This window comes from Somniosus microcephalus, chromosome 13 (genome assembly GCF_052327205.1).
Source record: "Somniosus microcephalus isolate GS21.2 chromosome 13, FLI_Smic_1.0, whole genome shotgun sequence".
Lineage (NCBI taxonomy): Eukaryota > Metazoa > Chordata > Chondrichthyes > Squaliformes > Somniosidae > Somniosus > Somniosus microcephalus.
This window is the reverse complement of record NC_140999.1, coordinates 151,436,429-151,457,094: the sequence shown is the minus strand read 5'-3', so window position 1 is coordinate 151,457,094 and position 20,666 is coordinate 151,436,429. Positions and strand designations below refer to the sequence as shown.

Here is a 20,666-nt window from a genome sequence, read left to right as displayed (position 1 = left end):
CTCCTCCAATTTTCAGCCACATTACCTGTCAATTGAAGCGTGGGTGTAAACCTTCCATTCTTTCACTTCGTTAGCTATTCTCTAATGGTAAGCAACGATGTTCTCTTTTGGCTTGCTAATATGTGGAGAGCTGATGTAACTTCAGATCTTTTCTCTTCATCTCTTTCAGTCACTTCTGACACCATGTATCAATTTCTTTGTGGGTTCAATGATGAGACATTTATGAAAGAGAATGAGTTTTAATCTAAAGTCTGTTCAACTCTTTATACAGCATTCAGGAGACACCATTATGCTAGTGATGCATCTAGAACAAAACTGAAACTAAAACTAACTGCCTTGCTTCTCTCGGTCACATGACCTCTGCTGGTCAGGCACAAGCAATCAATACATGCAATCATGCTGGTAAGACATGATAATCAAACAGGCAAATAACATCACTATTTGCTGATATCATTACAATTATGTTATAAATTTAATATTTTGGGACATATGGTGAGGTGACCACCTAAAGGATCTGGATAAAAAAATAAAATCAATGATTTGATTGGTTGCTTTTGTGGAGGTTGCTGGCTGTCCATTGACTGTATTTTAGTTAAGGAAAATTAATGACAGTAAGAGAAAATAATTTTACACATAGTCAGTGGGCTTTTTTACTACATTGTGGGAATTGACGAATTCCTAACTAATAACTAAGGTCGACTCAGGAGATCAATCAAACAGGTCTTTAATGTAAGACTAAACAAGTTTAAACAGTTTGATGAGATCGATACAGGAGAGCCACGAAAACAGGTCTTAACAAGATGGAGATTCCATGAGGACTGCCTGGGCAGTCACGTGGTTTGCAACGTGACGTCATCGCGTTTGCCCGCGCCCTTAAAGGGGCCACGCCCCGTGCAAACAAACACTATATACAAAACAAAATAATGTCTAACACAATGGTACAGGCTTAGGCTGGTGTTAGAACATCATTAAAGGGAATTATGTACAGTTGCCCAGAGTCATTCAGTGGCTCCGCCACATGCGACCCTCCAGAATTCGCTTTAACGGACAAAGTCAAACGGTGAGGGGGTCTGATGAGCCTGTTGGAACGACTCCTGTACTCCTGAGGTGGAGGCTGCTGGGCAGCTGGCGGTCTGGTGGGTGGTTGCGCTTGGTCTGCCGTAACGGCGATGGGTGGCCGACCTCGTCTCGGCGGTTGTGCTGTCTCGAAGGGGCGGTCGAGGTCCAGATGTGCCGGCTTTAATCGATCGACTGAAATGTGGTCCGGTTTACCACCGACATCTACCATGAAGGTTTTGTCCCCTGCCTCCAACACGCGGATGGGACCAGTGTATGGGGCCTCGAGTGGATCCCTATGAGCATCGTGGCGAATAAAGACGTATTCTGCCTTGTGAAGCTCCGTTGGAACGTGCAAACTCTGCAGCCCGTGGTGCAAAGTGGGCACCGGCGCGAAACATCTGGCCGCCTCTTGGTGACTAGTAAGCTGGTCAGACGCGGACCAAGGCTTCGTCGATTCTGGTAGGAAATCCCCTGGGACTCGCAGCGGTTGACCGTACACCAGCTCCGCGGATGAAGAGTGAAGGTCTTCTTTGGGGGCCGTGCGAAGGCCCAACAGGACCCACGGTAGCTTGTCTGCCCAACCAGCGTCCTGGAGGCTGGCCCTCAGGGCGGCTTTCAGTGACTGGTGGAAACATTCACAGAGACCATTCGCCTGCGGGTGGTAGGCTGTGGTGCGGTGTAATTTGACACCGAGTCCTTGGGCCACTGCAGTCCAGAGTTCAGAGGAAAACTGTCGTCCCCTGTCTGAAGAAATATCAGCGGGCACTCCGAAACGGGCGACCCAGGTGGAAATGAACGCCCTGGCCACGTCCGCCGAAGTAGTGGATGATAGGTGAACCGCATCTGGCCATCTGGTGGTGCGGTCAACCATGGTCAGGATGTGTGAAAAACCATGGGAGGGTGGGAGTGGACCCACCAGGTCCACATTGACATGGTCAAACCGTCGCTCCGGAACTGTGAAGGTGGCCAACGGAGCTTTAATGTGACGCTGTACTTTGGCTTCTTGGCAGACCACGCAGGTGTTGGTCCAGTCGCGGACATCCTTGTGCATGCCGTGCCATACGAATTTCGCTGACATCAGCTTCTGAGAGGCCTTCATTCCTGGGTGTGACAACCCATGTATGGCGTCGAACACTTTGCGGCGCCAGACGGCCGGTACGACAGGGCGAGGGTCCCGTATGGAGATGTCACACAAGAGTGTGGTACCTGCCGCATGGAACTGGACGTCGGCCAACTGGAGGCCAGTGACAGTGATTCTGTAGGCCTGGACTTCTGGGTCCGAGGCTTGATCCGCTGCCATGAGGGCATAATCGATGCCTAAATGAACCATATTGACGGTCGCGCGGGAGAGGCAGTCGGCCACCAGGTTGTCCTTACCGGCCACGTGCTGTATATCCGTGGTGAACTCGGATATGTAGGTCAGTTGACGTTGCTGTCGGGATGACCACGGTTCGGCAGTCTTAGCCATGGCGAAGGTGAGCAGCTTATGGTCCACGAAGGCGGTGAAGGGACGTCCTTCCAGGAAGAAGCGAAAATGGCGGATGGCCAGATAAAGAGCAAGCAACTCCCGGTCGAACATGCTATACGTTCTCTCGTTCCGCCGTAGTTGATGGCTGAAGAATGCCAACGGCTGCCACGTCCCATTCACCCACTGCTCTTGCACGGCGCCGATTGCGTAGTCTGACGCGTTGGTGGTGAGGGCGATGGTGGCTCCTGGCAGCGGGTGCGCCAGCATAGTCGCATTGGCCAAGGTGCTTTTGGTGTCGGCGAACGCCCAGGCCATGTCAATCGTCCAGTCTACCGTATCTTTGCCAGTCTTGCCCTTGAGGGCTTCGTACAGGGGCTGCATGAGTAGTGCTGCCTTAGGCACGAAACGGTGGTAAAAGTTTACCATGCCTAGGAATTCCTGCAGGGCCTTAATGGTTCGCGGGCGTGGAAAGGACGTCACCGCCTCAACCTTCGCTTGTAAAGGAACCGCTCCCTCTGAAGTGATGCGATGCCCCAGGAAATCAATTTGTTGCAGGCCAAACTGACACTTGGCCGGGTTGATAATCAGGCCGTGTTGGCTGAGACCTCGAAAAAGGGTGCGAAGGTGACAGATGTGTTCTTCTTTAGTGGGACTGGCAATGAGAATATCGTCCAGGTAGACGAAGAGGAACTTGAGGTCCCGCAGCACGGAGTCCATCAGGTGTTGGAAAGCCTGGGTGGCGTTCTTTAACCCAAACGGCATTCTTAAAAACTCAAAAAGGCCGAATGGGGTGATGACTGCAGTCTTCTGGACGTCTTGGGGATGAACGGGGACCTGGTGGTAGCCCCGGACGAGGTCGACTTTCGAGAAGACAGTGTTCCCTGCCAAATGGGCGGAGAAATCCTGGATGTGGGGGATCGGGTACCGATCAGGAGTGGTGACGTCGTTTAGGCGTTGATAGTCGCCGCATGGCCGTCATCCACTGCCAGGCTTCGGGACGATGTGGAGGGGTGAAGACCAGGGACTATTCGACCGGCGAATAATCCCTAACCGTTCCATGGTCGCGAACTCCGCTTTTGCTACCGCCAGCTTGCCAGGTTCCAGGCGCCGGGCCCGCGCGTAGACCGGGGGGCCGTTGGTGGTGATGTGGTGTTTCACACCATGTTTCGTGGCAGTGGAGGAGAACGTGGGTCTTGTCAGGTCGGGGAATTCGCCGAGCAGGCGAGCGAACTCATCCAGAGCCGGAAAAGCACAGGCGACGGTGCGCGACGTAGTGTTACTGTGGTAACAAGGGATAGAATGAAAAGTTGCCGCGTTGATCAACCGCCGGTTCCTCACGTCAACCAGGAGGCTGTTGGCGCACAGGAAATCCACGCCGAGAATGGGTTGCGAAACCTTGGCCGTCACAAACTCCCAGTAAAAACGTTGGCCCCTGAAACACAACTGCACCCGCCGTCTGCCGAAGGTCTGAATCGCTCCGCCATTGGCCGCTTCAAGGGTGAGGCCGTGAATCCCGGTCTGCACGTCGAGGGCGGACGCGGGTAATATGCTGCACTGCGCCCCGGTGTCGCACAGAAAACGATGACCAGAGAGAGTATCGGTGATAAACAGCAACTTGCCCGCATTGCCGATCGCCATCACGGCTGCGGGGCACCCGTTAGACCCATTCCTCGGTGGTCGTAGTTGTTTTTTTGGGGGGGAAGCTGCTGGGAGGGCAGCAACGTCTCGCATTCGCGCCGAACTGCGCGTGGTAGAAACACAGCCCAGCAGGCTGACGAGCTGGGGCGGCACCTGTGGGGGATGGGCGCCTCGTGGCGGCACAGTGCTGCTGAGTAACCGCGAAAATTTTGTCCGCCTCTACCGCGAGTGCTGCGCAGTCCTCAACTTCGGATCTGGCCAGGGCAACTTGCACCTGTTCAGGCAGCTGGCTGAGGAATATTTCACAGAATAGGAAGCATCCCGGTTCGGAGCCAAGGAGTATGAGCATTTGGCTCATTAACTCCGAAGGCTTGGAGTCCCTGAGCCCGGGCATAGCGAGCAATCGACGGGCGCGCTCCGCTTTAGTGAGCCCAAAAACTTGCAGCAACCACGCCTTGAGGGTTTCATACTTGCACTCCGTTGGAGGGTTCTCGAGGAGGCTGATGATTCGCGAGGTGGTAGAGCTGTCGAGTGCGGAGACCACATAGAGATATTTGGTCTGATCCGCAGGGATGTCCCTCAGGGCAAATTGGCCCTCGACCTGAATGAACCACGAGGTCGCTTGCTGCTCCCAGAACTGCGGTAGCTTCAGCGAATCGGCGTTGGCCTCCATGCTGTGTCCTTTTTGTGAAAAACGTTCACAAAAAATGGGGTCACCAATGTAGGAATTGACAAATTCCTAACTAATAACTGAGGTCGACTCAGGAGATCAATCAAACAGGTCTTTAATATAAGACTAAGCGAGTTTAAACAGTTTGATGAGATCGATACAGGAGAGCCACGAAAACGGGTCTTAACAAGATGGAGATTCCATGAGGACTGCCTGGGCAGTCACGTGGTTTGCGACGTGATGTCATCGCGTTTGCCTGCGTTTTCCCGTGCCCTTAAAGGGGCCATGCCCCGTGCATACAAACACTATATACAAAACAAAGTAATGTCTAACACAATGGTACAGGCTTAGGCTGGTGTTAGAACATCGTTAAAGGGAATTATGTACAGTTGCCCAGTCATTCAGTGGCTCCGCCACAACATGATACAAACTTTATAACTTTTATATTTTCTTTCTCCTCTGACAAGTATTCTGAAGTATTGTAGAGAAATCTATCATTACTCTTCCTTCATGCAGTACATTCTGGGAATAATAACATCACTGTAGCTATCCAGATATACAGGTAGACTATCCTTTATCCGAAAACCTCGGGACCAGCCGTGTTTCGGTTTTCGGAAAATTTCGGATTTCAGAAGGTATTTTGTAAGACTGGGAAATTTGTCGGGGGTGGGGGTGGCGGGGGGCCAGGGTGGGGGTCGGCGGGGGGTCAGGGGTGGGGGTTGGCGGGGATCGGCGTCGGCGGGGGGGTCGGGGTCGTGCGCACGACTTACGCTGAACGAAAAAACTTTCGGTTTTCAGAGGATTTCGGTTTTCGGAAGTGCGGATAAAGGATACACTATCCCTTATCCGAAAGGGTGGGGGTCGGGGGGGGGGAAGCAAAGAATATCGGACAGGCCGCTGCAGCTATCGGACGGGCCACTGTATTGTTGGGTTCACTCTCCCGGTATACCTCCTTCACACTGCCCGGCTCGGCTTGCAATCTCCTACCCAGGAGGGAACTCAGTGACCCTCTGCCCTCCTCAGCGTAAGTCGTGCGCCACTCTGGTCATGTCGTGCGCACGACTTACGCTGAACGAAAAAACTTTCAGTTTTTAGAGGGTTTCGGTTTTCAGAAGTTCGGATAAAGGATAGTCTACCTGTATTACAAAACTTGCTCGTAAAAAAATAATTTAAAAAATGATGTTAGGAACTACACTTCAAGCCTGTCTGAGAGGGTTTGAAGATGAACTGACTTGTACCTCTGCAAAGCTGAAGATGGAGCCTTTTCATATTGTGACTTAGCATGGAGATATTTTTCACTGTCCTTTTACTCATCTCCCATCTACCAGGGTATTTCAACTTTGCGGCCAATGCTGTAACAGGTCGTCCATTAACCAGGGCACTGAACCAACATCAGTGCATTGGTGTTCAATTAGATATAACGCTCAGAAGCTCTGGATAGGTTACATTTGTTGGTTACATTTTGTTGGCGGTATCTGACAGGTACATACAAAAATGACTGGCAATCATCAAGCAGTAATTTTAAATTATTACCAAATGGTAAGTGTTTTTTTTTAAATGTTTTAAAAGGTTCTTGAGTATAAATATGCCTACAGGAGGTTGTTATAAACAACAACTATGCCAAAGTCCTATTGAGAAAGATCACAATTAGAAATGGATGCAGCCTTGCTGATGGCTAGGTCTATTAAGAACAATTCAGAGGTAGTTGGCATATCAGGATTATCAGAAACTCAAAGATCATAACTGTATAATGTAATGTGGTCTCACGTTCCATTTGGAACATTAGCTGACAATTGTCAAAAGGTATATCTACAGAGGCCATAACATCATTTAGGACACAACCCATCATCACAGTTAAACTTGTGAGGTTACAATCTGAAGCCTGGATCAGGGTCCCAAGGGGTAGCCATATGTATTTCACTCCCCACGCACACAGCTACTCCATTTCCATTGTCCACCACAAGTCGTAAAAGAGATGTTTCCCTTGTCTTAATGGTTTGGCAGCAACTGGGGTAACTTGATTTTACACTGTTTGGTGAGATTTAATGAGGTTAATGCAGTAAACATGTTCCACCTGCTGGAGGAACATAAACCTGAAAACTGTCACGTTCTTCAGCTACTTCACCCTCACCAACCAAATGTGGTTCCAGGATAAGTCCCTGTTGGTGATCAGTAACAACGCCCTGGATACAAGATACTGTACATGATTGATTTGTATTGTGTTACTGCAGTTTTGGCAGAGATTTTGTTTTTCTAGTGTTTACCTGGTGGCTAACTTACAAAATACATTGAAAGCATACTTTCCATTTTTAATACTTAAATAATATTATGGGGCAGTTTATTGACACTATTTTGTTACTTTTCAGATGTTTCTGGATTAGGTCATTTTAAATTATTATTCAGAAAAAGAAAGGGACAGAATGGTCTGTGAGCACCTCCTTCAGGATAATCACCTCCATTGTTATAGTCCAACAATTATAAAGGAATAGCCATATTTCAGAAAGATACACCATTCTATGAACATAATTCTGATTTTATTAAAACATGACAAACTGGGGTTAAAAATCTAAAAGCCTCAATGACACAAGCTGTAAACAGAAATACAGGCTTCTGAGATAAGATGGTTTGTTGACACAAAGCTGTAAACACCATACAAGCTTTTGAAATGGGAATTGGTTGTTAATACTAAAACTATGGCCCTATTGAAAAAGCAAAGAGTTGCTTCCAGAATGTCTGCAGTTTGGGAGAAACACAATACCATTACCCAATTTAAAGTGTTATAAACCAACACTTCGAACAGAAACATAGAACATTAAAGGAACATGTGCCTTTGTAAAAGTAATATCAAATGAAAGACAGGAGACATAATTCTTAATACAACCAACTAAGATGGCTAGGAAAACAAACAAGTACTCGGTTGAAGTGTTTTTGATTTACATATTGTAAAAGGTACAAACAGAAGACTTTGTAAATATGACATCCATAGATGCACCAAGCAATCACATTGTGTTTGTGTTGAACTTAGAATAACTGGGAGACACAACGTCTGCTTACAAACAGCTAAGGTGATTTAAGAATTGAATTGAAGGCCTTCGTAAGAATGGCATCAAAGAGATACATCTGTCATAACCATTTTTTATGATAACATTTGAACACCTAAAAGGTAGAGACAGAAGTCTGCAAGTTAACAGCTGAACTGACAGTAAGATTAGAAAAAAAGTTAACAGAGAAATAACTAGAGGTAATTAGCTTCCATCAGCAGAAAACTTCAAAGGATATACCACTGCAAAAAGAGTACAAAATATAGAACTTTCAGGTAGAAAGTCAGAAGTTGCTGAAAGGGGCAAGCGATTTAGTTTTTAACTCTTTGAGTTTCGGGGATCAAAATGGTACTTTTATTTGATTTTGATGGATATCCTGGATTAGAAATAAGACTTAGAAATAAAAAAAATGTAACAAAGTTAAGATGTGAGAATAAGGATCTCTGAGAATAAGAAATGTAAGCTTCTGTATCAAACTCACAAACTCAATCTCTGTACACTCTTTGGTGAGGAGTTACAGAATTCTGGGGGAGTATTCCAGACCCTCATAATATCTGGAAGGTTACAGTCTAGTTAAACTTATTAAAGTGCTAACTGGAGGACGGTAACATCTTCAAGTCGTTCCATTCCTTTACGGAGAGATAGTCTGAACCTTTAGACCCAATTAAGCGTCCTATAGAATTCGGCTATCTCTAACTTTAGTTGAAGGCGAACGTCTGGGGAATATGCCTGGTCCGGGGTAGCCCAAAAAGGGCTAGGACTAGTAATTATCCCTTCACAATCTCCTCCAATAACTTTAGTGATAATCATATTTATGTAGGAGCACAACCAAATATAACAATACATTGATTTTTTTTTTAAATATTGTAATAATTGAATGGATGTTGCACATACTTTCACCAGTGCAAAGCAAACTTCAGCCACAATGCCTTATATTACACACAAAATTGCAACCTCCCTTCACCCTACCATTGGAGGACTGCCTTCAGCTGCCTAGGCCCCATGCTCCGGAAATCCCTCCCGAAGATGTCTCTGTCTCTTCACCTTCTTCTTCTCCTGTAATACCCTCTTTAAAAGCCACCTCCTTGACCAATCAACCCAACTAATAGCTCCTTTTTTGGCTCAGTGTCCATTTTTTTGTTTACACTTATGTGAAGTTTTATGGACATTTTTCTATATAAAAGGTGCTATATAAACGCAAGTTATTGATTGTTGTTGTAATGTAATGTACTGTCTACAAAGTTCTAGGGTTGATTTATAAAGACAGAAGTGTGCAATGACACAATTAGTGATACCACCGATTGTGTCTGCTTCATGAACAGCCCTTGATCGTGTCTGTTCTATTTCCTGCACTTCTGCTCTCATCCATGCCGGAACCATGATAGGGTTCCCCTTGCCCTCACCTTTCACTCCACCAGCCTCCACATTCAACGGATCATCCTCTGCCATTTCTGCCACCTCCAGTGTGATCCCACCACCAAACACATCTTCCCCTCATCTCCTCTTTCAGCATTCCGAAGAGACCGCTCCCTCCGCGACACCCTGGTCCACTCCTCTATCACCCCCAACACGCCTTCCCCTTCGCTCGGCACCTTCCCGTGCAAACGCAGGAGGTGCAACACATGCCCTTATGCCGCTCCCCTTCCCACTGTCCAGGCCCCAAATACTCCTTCCAGGTGAAGCAGCAATTTACTTGTACTTCTTGCAATTTAGTATACTGTATTCACTGCTCACGATTCGGTCTCCTCTACATTGGGGAGACCAAACACAGATTGGGTGACGGCTTTGCGGGACACCGCCGTTCAGTCTGTAAGGGTGACCCCGAGCTTCCGGTCGCCTGTCATTTTAATTCTCCACTCCACTCCCACTCAGGCCTCACCATCCTCGGCCTCTTACACTGTTCCAATGAAGCTCAACGTAAGCTCGAGGAACAGCACCTCATCTTTCGATTAGGCACTTTACAGCCTTCTGGACTCAACATTGAGTTCAACAATTTCAGACCATAACTTCTGCCCCTCTCCTTTTTTTATCCATTTCTTTTCTCTCTCCCACATGGCAGCTGTCTTTCATTCTGCCAGTGCCATTTACACTTCATCTAGAGCCATCTTTTGTTTCTTAACTTGTCCCATTACCATCTCCTTTTGCCTTGCACCATCTCTTAATCTTTCTTAACGTCTCTTAATCTCTCCTGCCTTCCATCCTATCACAGACCTTTCCTTTTGTTCTTTCCTCCCCTCCCCCCTTTCCCTGCCCCTACACTTGCTTAAAAACCTGTTCCATCTCCAGCTTTTTCTAGTTGTGATGAAGGGTCATCGACCTGAAATGTTAACTCTGTTTCTCTCTCCACAGATGCTGCCTGACCTGCTGAGTATTTCCAGCATTTTCTGTTTTTATTTCAGATTTCCAGCATCCGCAGTATTTTGCTTTTGTAAACATTATGTGAAGTTCAAGTAAAAACTGAAATAAAAGCAGGAAAACCGCATGACAAAAGTTCACAATGCAGTGGATGTAAAATATTCTTATATGCACGATGTATATATAACAGCATGAACTTTATACAATGGCCAACATGGACCAACTGTTGCAGAAACTTAGCTGACCAATATACTCTCCATTGTGACAACAATAATTGTTTAATGAGAATCCATATAACATTTTTTTCTTTCCCTTCCTTAAATCTCCTAATATCATGCACAACTCCCAGTCAAGAATGCCAGCAGATGACACCCTCGCAGACTTCTGACAATGCTACTCAAAAATTGGTCACTGGTGTGTGACAATAGTTTGCTGCAACTCTCCCTCCAATCTTCCCTCCCTCTATGGGGATGCCCTCAGCCTCTGCTTGATACTTTCCCACACAATGCGACTGTGAATGAGGACATGGACCTGCCACGCCCTGGCACTGTGCCTTGAGGCTCCAGTGCGCAGCATAATCTGTATTATTTCTTAAGTATACAGTTTGAGTCTAAATGTTTAGGCATGTACACAAAAACTGGAAACAGCAGGACTATAATCGTTCATAAAACTAAATATCATTTAAGGGCACGGTGGCATAGTGGTTAGCACTGTTGCCTCACAGCGCCAGGGACCCGGGTTCAAATCTGGCCTCGGGCGACTGTCTGTGTGGAGTTTGCACATTCTCCCTGTGTCTGCGTGGGTTTCCTCCGGGTGCTCCGGTTTCCTCCCACAGTCCAAAGATGTGCAGGTTAGGTTGATTTGGCTATGATAAATTGACCCTTAGTGTTAGGGGATTAAATACGTGGGGTTACGGGGATAGGGTGGGATATGTGTCGGTGCAGGCTCGATGGGCCGAAATGGCCTCTATCTGCACTGTAGATTCTGTGATTCTGTGATTATTCCATTTGTGTGCTGCCATTTAATATTGTCAATGCTGTACTTGCATTTATTATAATGTCAGTGACTCTATTGTCTGATACTGAAATGAAAAGAAGAATTCCATAATTATCAACACACATCGTACAGCAGAGGGGGAAGTGAAGACAGACAAATGGATTGGTGCCTAAATAACATAACATTGCATATCAATTTCTAAAGTATTTCCTCCAGTCGGATAGGTATTCACGGCTCTAACCAGAACAGACACGATGAGCTGAATGGCCTCCTTCTATGCTGTATGATTTCAGTAATACCAGTGTTGGTAGAATAGAGATCCTGGACAAATTGGTTTCAATTTACAGTTCTGTAGTCCATTGGCCATGTAAGTACTTTTAAACAGTATAGACAGTTTATGGACCAGCCACATAAATACTGTGGCAACAAGAGCAGGTCAGAGTCTAGGTATTCTGCGGTGAGTGTCTCACCTCCTGACTCCCCAAAGCCTTTCTACCATCTACAAGGCACAAGTAAGGAGTGTGATGGAATACTCTCCACTTGCCTGGATGAGTGCAGCTCCAACAACATTCAAGAAGCTCAATACCATCCAGGACAAAGCAGCCTACTTGATTGGCACCCCATCTACCACCATAAACATTCACTCCCTCCACCACTGGCGTACCATGGCTGCAGTGTGTACCATCTACAAGGTGCACCATAGCAACTTGCCAAGGCTTCTTCGGCAGCACCTCCCAAACCCGCGACCTCTTCCACCTAGAAGGACAAGAGCAGCAGGCACATGGGAACACCACCACCTCCAAGTTCCCCTCCAAGTCACACACCATCCTGACTTGGAAGTATATCGCCGATCCTTCATCGTCGCTGGGTCAAAATCCTGGAACTCCCTCCCTAACAGCACTGTGCGAGTGCCTTCACCACACGGACTGCAGCGGTTCAAGGCGGCGGCTCACCACCACCTTCTCAAGGGCAATTAGGGATGGGCAGCAACGCCCACATCCCATAAACAAATTTTTTAAATGTTGGTCACAGCCTTATCAATATGTATAAAATCAGGAAGATGGTTCATACTTCAGTTCTGAATTCAGTGTATTTTTCCAACCAGTTGGTTGAAGATCTGAAGTCAGAAGTCTGTACCCGATACTGTTACAGTGCTGCAGTTAAAATGTGTTTCTATTTATACTGAATTCCCTAGTGAGTCACAGAGTTAGAAAGTTAAACTAGTTACATGAAAAATGATTAAAACAGGATACTTTTGGAGCTGTGAGTGTAATATTTGTGAGGAACAGTAAGAAAAGAAAGCAGAAATTAGAGACGGAATCGTATATTTATCTCAGACTTTGCAACGCGTGTGGTTTACTAGTACATAAGTAATGTATAGTTAAGTACTGAAAGAGTAATAATTGCATAGAAGGTACAAAAATAAATTTGAAGAATAATTGGCAAAAACTGATAAAATGCTGCAATACTATTTTGAAAGAAAAACAAAGAGCTCACATTTATATAGCACCTTATGGCATCCTCGGAATATCCCAAAGCACATCACAGGCCATGAATTACTTGTGAATTCTGTTAGTTATGTAAGCAAATACAGCAGTCAATTTGCACTAAGCAAGATCCCACAAACAGCAAATTAGGTGAATGGCAAGTTAATCTGTTTTTGGTGGTGTTCGTTAAGACACCAGGAAAACTGCCTGCTCTTCTTCAAATAGTGCCACGGGACCTTTTAAACCTATCTAAACAGGCAGGCAGGGCCTCATTTTAACAGCTCATCCAAAAGACAGCAACTGAATACAATATCATACTCCCTCCTTGTGTCCTGCACCAAAGTGTCAGCCTAGATTATGATGATACTGAAATGGGGCTTGAACCCACAACTATCTGAGTAAAACAACCATCTGAGTAAAACTGATAAACTGAAGATAAGGATTTAGAAGATGCATAACAAGGTTAAGGTGCATAAGTGAAGTAGCATATTTCCTCAGTTAATTACAGCAGCATGTAGCAGTACCATTATGTCTCTTGAAACTCTAACCAACAGCTGGCACCTCTGACCTTTGATGACTCTACCCTTAATCCTTCCCATCTACCAACATTCTCAGCCTCATTATCACATCCGTCCTCAAATAGAACTCCCACATCTCCTCCAATGCTAAAGGTGTATCAAAGAAGCTTGGTTTCTTCTTTTATCTTCCAAATGTTATCTTCCCCTAACTCTTACCTCTCTATAATGCCAAATCTGCTCCCAACGTGAATACCGCACCTACCGCAAGGCTTTTGCACCCGATAGGAGAGTCCTCTCAACCAGTCGCCTACAATCTCTCTCTCTACTTTATCAATTCTAATATGCTCAATGCTTGTCTGAACTTTCCTCTCTTCCGCATACTCTTCCTCCTCCTTCTAAAACCCAACTGTATTGAAATCAAAATGCCAGTGTTTCCTTGACAGGGGCATGGGACAGGCTGGTGCTTGGGGTCGGGGTCCTATGTCAGAACACCATGTGGTGGGGAAGTCTGCACCCTTGGTGTCAAGATGCTCTTTTCTTATTCCAGTTTCATGGACTGCTGGCGCCTGCTACACTTTGCCAGTTTTTTTACGATTCCATTTTTACTTGCCTTACCCTATTTACATGTCAGCAAGTTTTCAATATATCTGGGGCTTGTGCTTGTGAAGTCTCCCTCAATATAATACATTGAGGTTTGGCAGCTATGATGTTTATAGAGGCTCCCACCTTGGAGTCATTTCATTAATATTACATAGAATTATACAGAATTTACAGCACAGAAACACACCATTCAGCCCAACTGGTCTGTGCTGGTGTTTATGCTCCACATGTGCCTCCTCCCACCCTACTTCATCTCACCCTATCAGCATAACCTCCTATTCCTTTCTCCCTCATGTACTTATCTAGCTTCCTTTTAAAGGCATCTATGCTATTCGCCTCAACTACTCCATATGGCAGCAAGTTCCACTGTGAAGGAATAAGCCATATAACCTATTCAGAAAAAGACACCATTCTATGAAAGAATTCTGGCCTTATTAAAACATGACAAACTGGGTCTGGAAATCTAGAAACCTAACTATGGAAAAGTTGTGATAGCATTCTGGCTATTGAGATAAGATAAGTTGTTGACACTGAATCAATAACCTTATTGAAACAGAAGGTTAAAGGCTCCTGACAGCCTGAACCTTTGGGAACAAGACAATAGTTCACCCTGTACAAGGTGTTCTAATTTACACCTCATAAAGAAGCACATAAAAGTAACAAACATCTGCCTTCATAAAAATGATACCAAGTAAAGTGCACCTGCTGGTACACCATTTTTTATGATAAACTTAGAACACCTAGAGGAGAGACATGGTTCTGTAGTGCTACCAGCTGAGGTGACTGTAAGAATTGCAGGGGTCAGCAGAAAAATGACTAGAGATAATTAGCTTACATCAGCAGAAAACCTTAAAGTAAATACCACTGGAAAAGGGTATAAATATTGAACTCTCAAATGGGATAGTAGACTCGCTTAAAGGGGCAAAGCAATTCTCAGCTTCAGAGCCAGCTCTGTAAGTCAAAGGTACTGTATTTGATTTTGGTGGATATCCTGAATAAAACTAAGAACTGTAAAACTGTAGCGAAGTTAAGATTTGAGAGTAGGTTCTCTGATAATAGAATTGTAAGCTTTCTTTTATTGGAACTGTTAATGTTGCGATTGACTCACCAACTGTAAATTATATGTCGGTTCTTTAATAAATCTATATATTTTTAGAATTGTCTCACATAATACTTCGGTATCAAACTCGCGAACTCAATCTCTGTACACTCTTTGGTGAGGAGTTGCAGAATTCTGGGGGAGTTTTCCGGACCCTCATAATATCCGGAACGTTACAGTCTGGCTAAACTTATTAAAAGTGCTATCTGGAGGATGGTAACATTTTCAGGTTGTTCTTTTCTTTTAGGGAGAGATAGTCTGGACCTTTAGACCCAATTAAGCGTCTTTAGGATTCGGCTACCTCAAACTTTAGTTGAAAGTGAACGTCTGAGGAATACGCCTGATCTGGGGTAGCCCTACAGGGGCTAGGACTAGTAATTATCCCTTCACCACATTCCAAACACACTCTGGGTAAAGAAGTTTCTCCTAAATTCCTTATTGGATTTATTAGTGAATATCTTATATTTATGGCCCCTAGTTTGGACTCCCCCATAAATGGAAACATCTTCTCTATGTCTCCTCATCAAACACCTTCATAATTCTAAAGACCTCTACCAGGTCACTCCTTAGGCTTCTTTCCAGAGAAAAGAGCCCAGCCTGTTCATTCTTTCCTGATTGATTGTAACCTCTCAGTTCCACTTAACTGTATTGTAGCACTTAACTGGGCTAATCTGCACAACCCTGCAAGTATGAATGGGAAAATTTAGCTTACCAGCCTGATGGTCACCTTACTGGTCTGCACTTTCCTGTCAACCTCACTTGTGAAAACATTTGTCATATATTAACATACTCTCTATCTTAAAGCTACAAGCTGCAAGAGAAAATATATCTATGCTGTAGAGGGAATACAATTTAGAGGTCTCATTCATTACGTGTGACACTTTGGCTTAGATGCGTGGGACTGCACTCACCTGGTTCCATTCTTATCTATCTACTTGAAGCCAGTGAATCACCTGCAATGGCTTCTCTTCCCACTCCCGCATCATTACCTCTGGTGTCTCCCAAGGATCTATCCTTGGCCTCCTCCTATTTCTCATCTACATGCTGCCCCTCGGCGACATCATCCGAAAACACAGCGTCAGTTTCCATGTGTACAGCTCTACCTCACCACCACTTCTCTTGACCCCTCCACGGTCTCTAAATTGTCAGACTGCTTGTCTGACTGGATGAGCAGACATTTCCTCCAACTAAATATTGGGAAGACCGAAGCCATTGTCTTCGGGCCCTGAAACAAACTCCGTTCCCTAGCCACCGACTCCATCCCTCTCCCAAGCACCTGTCTGAGGCTGAAACAGACTGTTTGCAACCTTGGTGTCACATTAGACCCGGAAATGAGCTTCCGACCACATATCCATGCCATAACTAAGCCCGCCTATTTCCACATCTGTAACATCGCCCAACTCCGCCCCTGCCTCAGCTCATCTGCTGTTGAAACCCTCATTCATGCCTTTGTTACCTCTAGATTTGACTATTCCAACGCACTCCTGACTGGCCTCCCAGGTTCTACTCTACGTAAACTTGATGTCATCCAAAACTCGGCTGCCCGTGTCCTAACTCGCACCAAGTTCCATTCACCCATCACCCTTGTGCTTGCTGACCTACATTGACAACTGGTTAAGCAATGCCTCAATTTTAAAATTCTCATCCTTGTTTTCAAATCACTCCATGGCCTGTAATCTCCTCCAGCCCCACAACCACCAAGATATTTGCACTCCTCTAATTCTGGCCTCTTGAGTATCCCCGATTTTAATCGCTCAACCATTGGTGGCCCTGCCTTCAGCTGCCTAGGTCCTAAGCTCTGGAATTCCCTCCCTAAGCCTCCCTATCCTCATTTAGGATGCTCCTTAAAATCTACCTCTTAGACCAAGCTTTTTGGTCATCTGCCCTAATTTCTCCTCATGTGGCTCCATGTCAAATTTTGTTTTATAACATTCCTGTGAAGCGCCTTGGGACGTTTTACTACGTTAAAGGCGTTACATAAATATAAGTTGTTGCTGGTGTTTAGAATGTAACCCTTTGATGCAATTCAATCTAAAAGTAAACACAGCTTCTCCTGTTTAACTGGGTTTGCAAACTTTTTCACTCTTTCTAATGATAAATTTCACGTCTAATATTTTTCAGGTAGACAGTCAGTAATAGTCACTGAACCTTTGTATTTTACGTCCTCATGCCTTATTATTAGGTTTTCATGTTGAGGGGTTGACGCCCACTCACTTGAGCTGCTGGTAACTGAATGATTTCACAGTCCCGGCTGGTAATGTTGCACAGCTCCTGCCCTAGTGTGTGCTGCTCTGGATGATCTGTTGGCGGCGCTGGTGTCCGCGGAGCTGCGGCTGGAGGTGAAGCGGTACAGTACAGCCCCCTTTTCCCGTCTCAGTGTTCCTGCCCTCCCGAGTCTGTGGACAGTTTCCCACCTTCACCCCGGCAGCGCGGACCGGGCAGGTTAGTGATGCGCTTCCACTTTACTTGTTTGTAGCCATTTCCCCTTTCCGCAGGCACGGGAACAGCCCTGGAAATGCAGACGGTCTTTCCAACTACGTAGGTCACCTTTGTTATGTTGTTGCATTAATCTGCTACTAATGTTGCATCTGTTCTCATCCCAGAATCAGATTGCAGGACTGAATGGCGTCATTCAGATGACTGTTCACGTTTTATTGTACGTACTGTGCTGCCAGGCTTCCTGCTCTGCAGCACCAGTGATGCAATAATATGTCTGAGAGTCCAAACTCACTTCCCGGTTGTGGCCTGATTATTGTATTCGATATATTCAGTCATTGGCAAACGGCTGACCCTTATCAGACAAGGTATGTCTCACAACCTGCTTTATTGGTGCTTCTCTCCCCTAACATAATGGCCTAATCTTTTCACAGGCCAGTTAGTACCGTCAGGGATATCGGAGGCCTAAAGATACAAACTCACAGATTTATACCCAAAACAGATTCTCATTTGTATGTACGCCAGGTGCTGCCCATACTGTAGATTCATCAAGTTTTGCTCTCTGTGAATGTACTTCCTATCCGTCTTAGAAATAAGCACAGTTGTATAACTATTTGCATTTCTATAGAATTTCCTCACTTGCAGGAAGAAGCCTCAAAGAGCTTTCCATAATGTTAAAACAATAGACATCAACCAGGAGAAAAGAGAAAAATAAAGAGGGTTAACTTAGGGGACCAAAGATGATAGAACAGAGGGTTTAGAGGAGGTTTTTGAAAGTAGGTGGCAAGGTGGATGGAAGCAGGAAGTTCCAGAGGACAGTATGGTGGCTGAATGGCCACACACAATGGAAGGAAATAAGGCGTTTGAGGGGCAGAGGTCCTGTGTGAAAACAAAGCAGGAGGTGATCACTAAGGTGGGGCAAGACTGTGGAGAAATATGAAGTGAGTTAGGAGAATTTTCAAGTCAACTCATTTCGGACTCTGGGAGCTACTGGAGCTTGGGGAGGACGGGGGTGATCAGAGCGTGAAACGGTGCAGGATATGGAATTTTGGATGATTTGAAGCTTGTGGGTTGAGGCAGGGAGGCTGCCAAAGAAATTATTCAAGAATTTTTTGATTCAAGTGTATTCAAGAAGTTGGGCTTGGAGGTGATACAGGCATGGTCTGGAGTTTAGACAGCAGAGAAGGTGAGGTGGAGGTGGGAGAAAGTGATCTTGGTAATAGAGCAGTTGTGAGAAGGAAGCTAAGCTCCGGGTCAACCAGTAGCCAATGTTCCATACCTCCCAACTCTGCCTGAGGTTGATGGGGCGCAAGGCAAGAGCACACCCTCAGCGCCATCTTCAGTTTGGAATGAGGATGTGATAGTAAAACCCTCACATCTGTCACTGTACCTTTCTTTGTCATTAAAACAAGGCCAGGCTGCAGTAGGACCAGAGTGTGCAGCTATGACTTCATTTAGTCTACTTATTTTTTAAATGGGGTGTGTGAGAGAAATCAAGATTGTATTTCTGCTTTAGATTATATTTTTTTTGCTAGACTTTTGGTGGTAGGATTGAAATAATAGAAATTTATAGAGGATGTTTTCTGTACATTTGAAAATAATGGACCTATTGAAGGGATAATTACTAGTCCTAGCCCCTTTAGGGCTACCCCGGATCAGGTGTATTTCTCAGACGTTCGCTTTCAACTAAAGTTTGAGGTAGCCGAATCCTAAAGACGCGTAATTGGGTCTAAAGGTCCGGACTATCTCTCCCTAAAGGAAAGGAACAACTGAAAATGTTACCGTCCTCCAGATAGCACTTTTAATAAGTTTAACTAGACTGTAATGTTCCGGATATTATGAGGGTCTGGAAAACTCCCCCAGAATTCTGCAACTCCTCACCAAAGAGTGTACAGAGATTGAGTTTGCAAGTTTTTGATACAGAAGTCTTATGTGAGACAATTCTAAAAATATATAGATTTATTAAAGAACCGACATGCAGTTTACAGTTGGTGAGTCAATCACAACCTTAACGGTTCCAAAAAGAGAAAGCTTACAATCCTATTATCAGAGAACCGTACTCTCAAATCTTAACTTCGCTACAGTTTTACAGTTCTTAAAGTTCTTATCAGGATATCCACCAAAATCAAATACCTTTGATCCCCGAGGTATAAAGAGTTGGAGACTTACAGAGCCGCCTCTGAAGCCGAGAATCGCTTTGCCCGATTAAAGCAAGTCTGTTATCCCATTTGAGAGTTCAACATTTATACCCTTTTCCAGTGGTATTTCCTTTAAGGTTTTCTGCTGATGTAAGCTAATTATCTCTAGTCATTTTTCTGCTGACCTCTGCCAGACTCATCTCATCTGGAGGTGTTCTAAGTTTACCATATAAAAAACGGTGTGACAGCAGGTGTTTCTTACTTTGTCATCTTTACAAGGGCAGATGTTCCTTACTTTATGTGCTTCTTTACGAAGTGTAAATTAGAACACCTTATCCAGGGTGACCATTGTTTTGTTCCAAATAGTTCAGCCTGTCGGAGCCCTTAACCTTCTGTTTCAATAAGGTTATTTATTCAGGGTCAACAACTATCTTATCTCAATAGCCAGAATGCTTTCATAGCTATTTCATAGTTAGGTTTCTAAATTTCCAAATCCAGTTTGTCATGTTTTAATACGGCCAGAATTCTTTCATAAGATGGTGTATTTTTCTGAATAGGTTATATGGCTTATTCCTTCACACTATGCTATTATACACATTTTACATCCTTTCAAAAACTGTCAAATTACAAACCTTAAAAGGTGATAACTTCACATGAATTAGAAGATGAAAATTGAGTTGTTCACATAACGGCTTACGGCAAGTGTTGCATTTATGTCTTGCACTTTTGGATCATACTTTGGTCACATGATTGTGGTAGCAAAATCTAGACGGATCTATTTTTTGCCTCAGCAAAGATTGAAATAAGAATCCTGGAGTGCCCATAATACTACAAGTTCATCGACAGATGCTGCCTGACCTGCTGAGTATTCCCAGCATTTTCTGTTTTTATTTCAGATGTCCAGCATCTGCAATATTTTGCTTTTGTATTAGGTTCTGAAAGACACTCGATTAACTTTATTAAAAAAAAAGTTCTTTCATTGGAAAATTTTGTTTTAAGAAATAAAATACTAGCAACAGATATATAGAAATATGTAGATATCTGATCACAAACAAATCATCCTCTCTCAGACCCAAATTTGAAAACCTGTGTTGTAAATTGTGCTTGTGCGGATATATTGTGTTAACGACATTCAAACCTATATGTTTATGCCATCTGAAG

At 44.7% G+C, this 20,666-nt stretch overlaps 1 protein-coding gene across 2 annotated transcripts in view; it reads left to right on the top strand.

The window, feature by feature from the left end:
- Positions 1-17,284: 17,284 nt before the first annotated feature.
- ttpal (tocopherol (alpha) transfer protein-like) overlaps positions 17,285-20,666 on the top strand; it is a 39,163-nt gene continuing 35,781 nt past the window's right edge. The window contains exon 1 of one of the 2 annotated variants that reach the window (XM_086005362.1): positions 17,285-17,373. The gene's annotated coding sequence lies outside the window, so the exon portion shown is untranslated. The remainder of the gene's footprint in view (positions 17,374-20,666) is intronic. The other variant, XM_086005363.1, reaches the window with a different exon arrangement.